Below are 11089 nucleotides of genomic sequence, written 5' to 3'. Positions count from 1 at the left end.
CAGGCTGCTCCTAAGGAGCGTTTCATTTATTCATTTTCATTTATTCATTTTTCGGACAGTACAAAAAGCATTGCCCGCGGTCAGGACAAAAGGAGGTGGTTAGCCCCCTGACATGGTCCTGCTCGCGCTGGGCGTGACAGTAGCAATAGAAACAATATAAATTATTGCAAAGCGCACACATAAACATATATACATACATAAAATATACACATACAAAAAAAAGGAACAAAAGAAATAACCATTATAACAACAGTATTCATTGCTGAGCACACATAACATATATATATATATATATATATATATATATATATATATATATATATATATATATATACACAAATATATACATACAAATAGTATGACAGACTGTAGCTCACCCTACCGTGCTGAGAGTGCATTTATCCTAAGTGTTAAAGAGGGACCGAATTTTCATTTTGAATTTTTTTGAGTTGGTGCACGATCGTGCTAGTTCAATTATTGCAGGATGCTCATACCTAACTTCATAATTTGGAAGTCTATTGTTTGCATTCCATAGTTTGTGCGTGTTCTTTCCACAATTATGTGTGTTTTACGAAGGTCGCGGCCAGTGTTCCTGCTGAAATAGCGACGGCTAAATGAACCCCAGTCTCCCGATACTTCGCAATATATGTACATCGACAATTTTATTTTGTAAACAAGGCAGTATTGTGGAATTCTGTACTTTAACATGAGAGCTGACGCATCTACATTATACCCCGAATTAAGTAGTCTAACTGCTTTCCTCTGTAAAGAAGAAAGCTTTTCATTATCAGTCTTAATTCCTGTTCCCCACACTAACGAGCAGTAACTAAAATGAGAATGTACTATGGAAAAATACAATTCCTTCTTTAAGTTAGTTGTTAAAAAGTTACGTAAACGGTTCAACATGCCTATACACTTCGCTACCTTCATCCTTACATTGTTCACGTGTATTGACCAACTTAAATTTGATTGAAAAGAAACGCCTAGAAACAAATGATTGTGTACTAGATCTAGTTGCGAATCGCCGTAGTATAGTTTCATAATGTAATCTACTTCTTTATTTTTAGGATAGAAAAGCATGAACTTTGTCTTTTTAACATTTATTTTTAGTTTATTACAAGATACCCAGAGATTAAGCTCTTTCAACCAGTTGTTTGACATCGCCTCTAGCTCCTTCAAATCATTCCCAGAAAAGAAAACACTCGTATCGTCAGCATACATTAATACCTCCCCAGTAAAAGGGATATTAACAATATCATTCACATATGTTATAAATAGTAGAGGGCCCAGTACAGAGCCTTGGGGCACACCATATTTGATTACAGTTTCTTCAGATTGAGCATCCTGGAGACAAATGTACTGTAGTCGATTGTGCAAATAACTACGGATAAGATTTTGTGCTTTACCTCTAAAGCCGTATGCTTCAAGTTTACGGAATAAAATTTCGTGTTTGATGGAGTCGAATGCTTTTTGGAAATCTAGATATATAGCGACTGTAAATAACCTGTTTTCAATATTTTGGATGATTTTATCTTTTATTTGTACAAGTGCCTTTTCTGTAGACTTTCCCTTTTGAAATCCGAACTGTTGCTCTACAATAACATTTTTCGCTGACAAAAATTTATTAAATCGCGTGCATAAGACTTTCTCTGCAACTTTAGCAAATATTGGTAGTACAAATATTGGTCTATAGTTACCCAACTCATTACACTTGCCGCTTTTATGAAGTAAAGTCACACGAGCAATTTTTAGCCTATCAGGATAGATACCAGATGATATCATTTCATTAAAAATGTGCATTAATGGCTTTGCAATGTCATGTGCCACGACCTTAACTGGTGAAGCTTTTATGCCGTCTTCTTCGGCAGCTGATTTGTTATCAAGAGAACCTAGAATAGACATGATTTCATCTTCTGAAGTAGGACAAATAAATAAAGTGTCTTTCACAGCACAATGCACGTATGTCATATAACTTTGTTCTGGGTGCACAGTATGGAGGGGTTCAGCAGCTCCAACATTGATAAAATAATTGTTTAACAAGTTTGCTAAAGAATCCCCAGAATACCTCACGCCATCGACTTCTAATTCCGCTGGTACTCCTGATGAAAGGGTACTTGTCAATTCACGAAAGACCTTCCATGTCTTACGACTGTTTTGGGCGACGCTTTCAAACTTGCGTTCAAAAAAGGCAAGTTTGACCTTCCTTAGGTCGACATTTAACCTATTTCTAAACTTCTTGAATTCCTGTAATATTTGAAGATCACGTGTTTTTAGAAAATTAGCAAATAATTTTTCTTTTTGTTTAATACGATAATAAAGGTCGCTCGTGATCCATGCCTTCCGGGCCTTTCTGTGCCTCACTATTGTTGTTAAAGGAAAATCAGTATTATAACCGTGCTGTAATTTTGACACAAATATTTCATATGATCTAGATGGATTTTGCTCGGAGTACACGTCTTCCCAGTTTGTGCTGACAACTAGAGACTGAAATAAAGTGATGCTGCGCTGATTTATGCGTCTCGTAGTGAACTTTTCTGCACTGGAAAAATTATGCGTTGGAAAAATTGCAAATATGGATAAATGGTCACTGATATCTGAACCCAGGACACCAGAGCAAGTTTCAGCCTTTGGTACATTTGTAAAGCACAAGTCAATGAGCGTATCACATTGTGAAGTAACCCTGGTGGCCTGGTGAATTAGGTTATCGCAGTTATTCGCAAGCATAACTTTAAGTAACTGAAATTTTGCTTGATTATCAGTAAACTGATTTACATTAAAATCACCGACCATAATGACGTTCCATTTATTAGCATTGGCATAATGTAGTAGCATCTCGACATAATCAAGAAAGTTTGAGAGTGCCGCCCGAGGCGGGCGGTAAACAACAGCTATAAGAAAGTTGCGGCACACAATAGCAACCGTTTCGAAATCATCGCACATGCAAGTAAACTCCCTCAGAGTGTAGAAGTGATTACGTTGGTGAACATAAAGGGACACACCCCCACGACGCCTCCCGGAAACGGTAAACAGAAACATGCTTATAATCGACAAAATTGTGCACTTCTGCGTGATCTGAGTACCAAGTTTCAGAGAAAGCTAAAAGATCAAAACAACAATCTAACTGAGATAAATATGCCTCGGTTTCGACATGTTTATTTCTGAGGCTTCTTGTGTTCATGTGAAAAAGTGAAGCGTGTTTCTTATGGAAGCAATCCTCAACTTGTACTAAGCTATTGAAATGCTCAGAAGTTAAATGAGTAGCCATTGTTTACTAGAATCAAGGGAGTTTCTAATCAGGGGGTGTTACGTAATTTTGGCCAGATCATCCTCGATTGAGATTTTGATTGCGCGCATGTCAGGCTGCTTGCACACAAACATTCTGCCCTCTGAAGTCCAAACGAACTGATAATCGTTTTCTCTTGCTTTTTGCTTCACCATCCAGAGCAGTTGTTTGTTGGCTGCAGTCAAATTGTCAAAGGATTTCACTCCCGGAAGCCTGTTCATTAGTTGCTTTCGTTTCGGGAACCATTTTGCCCTTACTGCTCTTGATGCAAATCGGAGGATAGCGACTGGAGGCTTGCCTTCTTTGGTCGGGAGGTGGTGCAGCCCGTCAATGTCATTCTCAGATAGTTCAGGGATTTCAAGACAGCGCTATTAACTTCTTCAAAGAGGCTTTCATTCTCGCGAGGAGTAATGCCGTGAATTTCGATATTCTGTCTTCTACTGTACTGCTCCAATTCGCTCACTTGTCGTTTCAACACCGTAATTTGCGTAACTTCTGGCGACTTCTCTACAGTTTCGACTCGGCGACGCAAATCAGAAATGTCCTTCTCTTGCCGAATGAGAGTATCTTTTAGTTCATCATAGGTATCAGACAAGTGCTGAACAGATGTTTCGATGTGCCGCACTGTATCCTGCAAGCCCATTAGTCTGTCTAATTTTGTCTCTAGCACAGAGATTTGCGACAGCTTCTTGCCGATTTCTGCCAGCTGTGCCTGCAATGGGCCAGACGCAGTTAGTGTCTCACCCCGGCAGCCACCGCATTTTTGGGTTTTTCTAGACGAGTCTTTCATTGACCGAAAAGATCGGTCACTGATTCCACTGCACTTTCCAACATGAAAAACCATGCTACATTCAGCACATGTCACAACTAGATCTTTTTCTTCAAACTGTACCTCGCAAGATGAGCATCTAGCGACAGCAGACAAAGCAACGAAGCTTCCAGAAGGCGAAACCCATACAAGTACAATAGCTTGAGGGGCAGCAGCAGCAGTGAGACAACGGAATTAATGCTATGGTATCGAGTAATAAAATTGTATCACAAACCTGTAATGAATACAGGATGCGCTTAGTCCATGATGTGTTGATCCGTGTCACTGCTACCGCTGCCGCCCACAAAGTGATGGTAGCTGGCCTCTGGTTGACGCTTTTAAGGGCTGGCCACGACGCCAATCTGCACACGTGCCTGTACTTCCAGGCTTGACCGCAGTGACAGCTGTCGGCACTCGATAAAAAGATATCTTGGTTGTTCCTTCATTACTGGATTCTGTAATGAATACAGGATGCGCTTAGTCCACGATGTGTTGATCCGTGTCACTGCTACCGCTGCCGCCCACAAAGTTTCGCTGCGCAAGCCACGAGTGCTTTATAACAAAGTTGCATCTTGCAAGAAAATATGTCTTTTAAATCCGAAAATATATAGCTTATTTTAAAGACAATAGATTTTCTTGGGGACCTTCGACGCAAAAATTTTGGTCTGTCTGTCTGTTAATATGTCTGTTTGTCCACTCTCAACGGCATTGGCTACTTTGAAACGGTTGACCCCATGTTGCTCAAGATTCCGCGTTCATGCTTGTGCGATTGCGAATTAAAAAGCAATTATTGCGCATGTTTGGGGCACCATAACAACACGTATATATTCTGCATGTGCGTATTTTACTAGAAAAGGCATACATAAGTAATTTTAAGGACCGTACCGCTTATCACGCTGCGCTGACCATGCAACGCTTGCACAAAAAGGCGAGTGTTTCCAACGCTTTGCTAAGACGAGACGGTGGTGACACCTACCCGTCGCCTTGCCTTCTACACCTTATCACCCCTGAGCAGGCGCGCACACCCGTTCATCCTAAAAGTGAAGTTCGGCTGCCTCTCAAGTCGATGAGCTCGGAGCATGCGACCGTTGTCGTCCAATCGCCTCTCGAAGTCGATGGGGTTGTAGCATCTGAGTGCTGTCGTCGAGTCGTTGCTAGCTGGGTTGACGCGATCACTCCACTGAATCAAATGGTTGCGACCTGGGTTGACGCTATCCCACCGCTGCCATCTAGTTTTTGCGACTCCGGGTCCTGCGGGTCTCAGTTTGGTAGCGGGCCCCCGTCCTAGGACCCATCGTCAAACAAGCCAGATAAGGCGCTCGTAAAAACAGCAACAATTTATTTACTTGGTTAGTAACCGAGAATTAGAAAGGAGGTGATTAAGTGATCAGAACTGCACATGAGAGCTGTTTAACTGTAGAACTTCAAATACACAAAAGTCTTTGGCTTATATAGCGCCTCGTTGCCAACCTTGGACACATTGTCCGCGGCTTCCGCCAATAGGGCACTCCATGGTCTACGTGCTCCACCCACGAAGGAGAGGAAAGACACCACACAATGCATGTGGAGAGGGCACAGTCCACACGATGCCCAAATATGGTCACCAAAGCACTGCTCCGACGTTTTCGCACACGTCACCAAGTTTCGTGCACGTCCGATGATTTTGGTTTCCAAGATTCTTCTGGCAGCTGGGTGACGTTCAAAAAACTGGCTACCAGTACACATGTAAACTTGCCCAACTCTTTGGATAGGACAATGTAGTGGCGGGCCAGCATATCGTCAAAATATGCCATCCCATTCAGCCAATCTTATGGAGAAAGAGGGAAAGGAATAGTCATTTAATCCCTCGTCGCCGAGGCGGGCTCCGGCAAGAGCCGCAGCAGATAGTGCATTATCCTTTTCTTCATTCCACATCCCATTCCTGGTTGTTTGCTAGAAGCTGTGGCTTAGCTGCACATATCCCGGGGCTCCGCTTGTCCTCGCAGGATGCAGCCACAACCAATTTGGCTTTAGCTTGCAGCCTGAACTGCAAATACCAAGCTGGTTCCGAGATTTCCAGATTTTCGGTGACCTCGAAAATGGTTCAGCTGCCTCCTTGTCTGCCTCAAAAGCCTTGCTCGCAGCAAACACAATGGCCTTTCTTGAGTAGAGCTCACAATGACCTCTCTTGGCTCGTGGGTTTTCTTTGCGCGAACCAGTCCCGAACCCCTCGTTCAGGTTTTGCCGAAAGAAATTCAACCCGTCTTGACGACACACCCTGGCTTGGAATGCGTCGAAATATTTTCGACCCGTTCACAAAGGCCGAAAAACTTCAATAATGATTACGGTCGTAACAGTCTACCGCGCGGTGGGGTGAAGATCTCGATGGGCTGAGGTTTGCAGCCACAGTTCAGAGGGATCAGCGCTGACGTCTGGTCTGGTGAAGACTGTCCTTCATGAAGTAGCGACCACCTGCTTCATTTTGGCTCAACAGACATCACATACGCATATGAAACACAACCACTCACCTAGTGAGCGCCAGACAATTCCGTCAAATCCCACCAGGCACATTTACCCTTTTACCTAATTAAAACAAGTACACTAGTTATTCTGAATTCCTCTCCCTACGTTTGAGTGAAACAGAATAACAGTATCGGAAGCCCACCCAACCTGTAAACCTGAATAGTGGTGTCTTCGAAGTACTCACCATGAGTTCAACGAACTCTAAAACGCAACAAAACAAAAACAAAACCTCGTCAATGGTCAAAAGTGAAATAAGAGAAATAGAATTTAAAGGAACAAGGTGCCATACGAAAGAAGATATATCTGGTGCGTTTTTCGAATATTACAAAGGATAATTCACACCAACAAGTGTATATGCAGATCGTTTTAATAGCGATTACATTTCATTAATGCCAAGACTTGATGACGAAAGAAAGGAAATTTTAGAATTGCCTATAACAGAGCAAGAAGTTGAAACAGCAATTGATAAGTTAAACAATGGTAAGTCTCCAGGACCAGATGGCCTGAGTGCTGCAGTGTACAAGGAATTTAAACACGTTATTTCACCTATTTTGAGGGAAGTATTTAACGAGGCTTCTAAATGTAAACAACTTCCACCATCGCTTTTGTCAGCCCACACAGTCTTAATACCTAAAACAGAAGATCCCGCGAAATTAAGAAGTGTTACTGCATATAGACCAATCAGCCTAACTAATGTTGACTATAAAATATTGATGAAAATATTGGCCAGAAGACTCCAGACAGTTATAACAAAACTGATTGGGCCCCACCAAACTTGTGGCATAAAGGGAAGAAAAATAATTACCAACATAAACATAGCACGATTAATCCTAGAAAGTTGTGACGCAATGCATCTCAATGTTGCCATGCTTCAAATTGACCTCGAAAAGGCATTTGATCACGTGTCGCACGACTTGCTTCTTTCATTACTTGAGCACATTAACGTAGGGAGTTTGATTAGCGATGGAGTGCGCATGGCTTACACTGGATGCACGACGAGACTGGTAATAAATGAAACTGCGGGTGAGCATATACCTGTGCTGCGGTCAGTGAGACAGGGGTGCCCACTATCGCCCCTGCTTTTTGCTATTTTTTATTGAACCTTTCTGTTTAAGTGTAATCAATAACACTGTAATAAGCGGCTTTAAATTGCACGAATCTGAGGTTAGCCTCCTTCCATACGCAGAGGACATTGCAGTTTTCTGTACAAATTATGAGAGTATAATGCATGCTGTAAATGCCGTGAAAACCTTTTGCGAGGCGAGTGGTAGTGCCGTGAACTGGGATAATTGCCTTGGCTTCTGGCATGGGGAATGGGACGTCACACCAAGAGTATTTCTAAATTTTAAATGGCAGGAAACACCAGTGATGTATTTAGGAGTGCCGCTGGAGTTCTGTCACGACAGTGAACCGTATTGGAAAAAAGAAACACAGGCATTGAGCAATAATGTAGAAAAATGGAAAGGTTGGGGTATTTCAATATTCACACGGGCCACAACGTGCAACTTGTTTCTGGTGAGCAAGCTGTGGTACGTAATGCAGGTTTTGCACTGCAGTAGAATAAGTGTACAGAAAATACACAGAGTATTTGCGATTTTCATATGGAGCTCTGTATGGGAAAGATCAAGCCGCACAAACCTGTTCAGAAAAGTTAGAGATGGCGGGCTCGGATTACTTCATTTGTACATAAGACAACTTGTCAATCGATTCCTTTTTGTGCGTGATGTTGATGACCCCTTTTTGAGAATCGTTATACAACTAAGGTTATCTAGAGTGCTGCCGGGATTTATCGTATCATCATCAAATATGCATGGACCCATACACGGGTATTTAAAGGAAGTTGTTTAGTCTTTCCACTTTTTGTCAGTGAGATTTTCGTTAGAGTATCTGGCTGAAGTACCATGTAAAAAATTGCAAAAAGACCTTGTCGATGTTTTACTGCCTGTACTATTGTACCGTCAGCTATATTGTGCAGGCCCAGGACACGATGTTCTGAAACGTGTTAAAAGAATGCTTGTAGCGCCAGGGGTCAAAACTTTTTTCTTTAAATTACATACTGGTACCTTACCAGTTAAAACATGGTTGTAGGATAAGGGAATATTCGTGCCATGGCGCACAAATTGCCACTTGTGTAATAAACCGGAAACAATTGAACACGTGTTTATAGATTGCTGAAGCGGGGTCTTTTTCTGGGACATACTGCAAAGAACCTTGAAAAAAGAATTACCGTTAAGTCCACATGGCATCCGTTTTCTTTCGGTTAAAAACGAGGCAGGTGTACCTTATGATCTCATCATGCTTCAGGGCCTGCACAGTGTATGTAAAACCCGATGTGCCTTTGAAAACGCGGATGTAGAAGTGCTAGCTGTGCGCCAATATTTTTGCGAATCTGTGTGCCATTTTCTTAAAATGCTGAAAGGCCAAGAGGATGTGCCAGACTGGATTGGGCGCATTGAGCGATTGTTACGAATGCCCAAGTATTGATTAAGGTCAGGCAAGAGCTGACAGTACCTCAATGATTTTTGTCGGCGATTTTGTGACGCACTTGAATTTGGACCAATATGTAAATATGTAAATTGTGAACAGTCATGATATGCAAGGCAATAAAGAAGAAAAAAAAACATTTTGGCTTTGTGGTAGGACACTTGCTTGCAACACAAACGGCCCGGGTTCGATTCTCAATGGGAACGAAAATTTTATTCTTTATTTTATTTCCTTCTTTCTCGATTTTTCACTCACAACCAACGGTGAAGACACCGGAATTTTCGCGACACTAGCTTTCTAACGCTAACGCGTTAAAAAGGTGCCGATGAAGAGACGCATCTTCTTGCCCCCGTACCATCCACTTCTTGGGGAAGCTTTCAGTACACTTGCTCGTAAAAGAGGAGAGAGAAAGCATTAGAAGCATGCAAGAAATCTCCATAGCCCCTCTCACACTTGCTGTATTAAGAAACCTTTGCTACATATGATTTGTGAAGCAGAATGCACTAATATTGGAACTTTTTCATAACTCGGAACGCTGTGGCAGGACCCCTTTAAATCTTTCGCTATCACTGACGCACTGCTACGGTGTCGTATATCCTCCACACATTTAAAGGGGCCCTGCAAACTATTTGAGCATGCATTCTTCATCGGTTCTTCTGGTGATGAGGAACGCGCTGATATTGTTGTGCAAACAGCAACGCCAAAATCAACAGTGTTAAAACTTTAATTCACGGGACAAACTACCTTGATTTGATGCTATGGTGATACACACCGGCTATTTTTTTATGAGAAGTGATGTTGTGTCATGTGACGATAGATTGTTCGCTTTTGATTGGCTTGACGCAACAAATAGCGCGCCATATTCATTTCGTGGTAGCTGGGCCATACGTGTGAATGCTAAAACAGCAAAAACCTTTTTTTACAACTTCTCAGAAGGAATTTGCTACTGTTCCTCAACGATGTATTTTCAGAACAACGAAGGCAACACTGAGCATGCGAATGAGGTTATGGTACGCCAGACATTAAAGGTGGAAACGCCTGCGGCATTTTTAGAGAGCCAAAACTGCACCAGGGGGTGGGCACAGGCGTTGCCGTAGAATGCGTCTTGCGAGCAAGCCGAGAAGTGACCCCGCGCAAAACGTATGCGTGTATATTACACAGTGTCATTGTTCTAGTACACTCTAATATGACCGTAGGAGCATCTGCTACCCGACGCACGTAGTTCGTAGCAACAATGCTAACGACGCCGTCAAAAAGAGTGGTAGCGAGGTATTGTGTGAAAGCCACTATGAGGTGACATTTCGGCATATCTTTACGAGACGCGCGCTGTGATTGAAAGCGGTCTTTGACGTCAGCAGGCGAGTGAACTGCGAAAAAACAAAAAACGTTTCATGCTGTCGTCTGCTCGAGCTTTGAACTTTGAGGACTCATAACTGCACTTTCTGTGCACCAATGCCCATAATTTTTGATGCATTCATCTCAGTAATCATTGCTACACGCATTCCGGTGCTACATTAGCCTGTCCAAAACTGTCGCAGGGCCTCTTCAACCACTTTTCCGGTCTCCGCAGAACTCAATTGCATTACTTGTTTCCAAGCGCTTCGAGCTGCCAATGAGTTCGCCCTGTCAAATGCTAGCTTCCTGGGTCGCTCAATTGGTAGAGCGACTGCCCCGGAAAGGCGTCAGTTTTGGGTTCGATCCCCGAACCAGGACGAATTTTTCAGCCACTAAAAAGGTGTTCTTTTTATGAAATCCATATGAACTTCCTAGAGGCTTCATGCCACAAACAGGTGGTTGTGTCTTTTCCCTTTCTTCACTCTTCTGCTACCTTGAAAGTTTCTGCAGAACTCATTTGCATTAAATCTAGCTTAAAGCTTAACCTCTGCAACATCTGGCTTTTGCATACTGCTTTTGCAGGAAAGTCAAGATGCAGACATCTAAAACAATGAAGGAATATCTCTGTACATGAGCCACCTGTGTTCGTGGTACCATGTTTCAATTGTCTCCACAAG

General features: G+C 42.4%; 1 protein-coding gene across 12 annotated transcripts in view; it reads right to left on the bottom strand.

Annotated features, from left to right (window-relative positions):
• LOC142771727 (uncharacterized) overlaps positions 1-11089 on the bottom strand; it is a 189086-nt gene that overhangs the window by 70004 nt on the left and 107993 nt on the right. Inside the window, exon 2 of one of the 12 annotated variants that reach the window (XM_075873549.1) lies at positions 4327-4546. The exons of the other annotated variants lie outside the window; for them this stretch is intronic. The gene's annotated coding sequence lies outside the window, so the exon portion shown is untranslated. The remainder of the gene's footprint in view (positions 1-4326; positions 4547-11089) is intronic. 12 annotated transcript variants of the gene reach the window in all.

This window comes from Rhipicephalus microplus, chromosome 9 (assembly GCF_043290135.1).
Source record: "Rhipicephalus microplus isolate Deutch F79 chromosome 9, USDA_Rmic, whole genome shotgun sequence".
In the NCBI taxonomy this organism is placed as follows: domain Eukaryota; kingdom Metazoa; phylum Arthropoda; class Arachnida; order Ixodida; family Ixodidae; genus Rhipicephalus; species Rhipicephalus microplus.
Note: the sequence above shows the minus strand (reverse complement) of the source record. Positions and strands in the feature narration are given on the sequence as shown.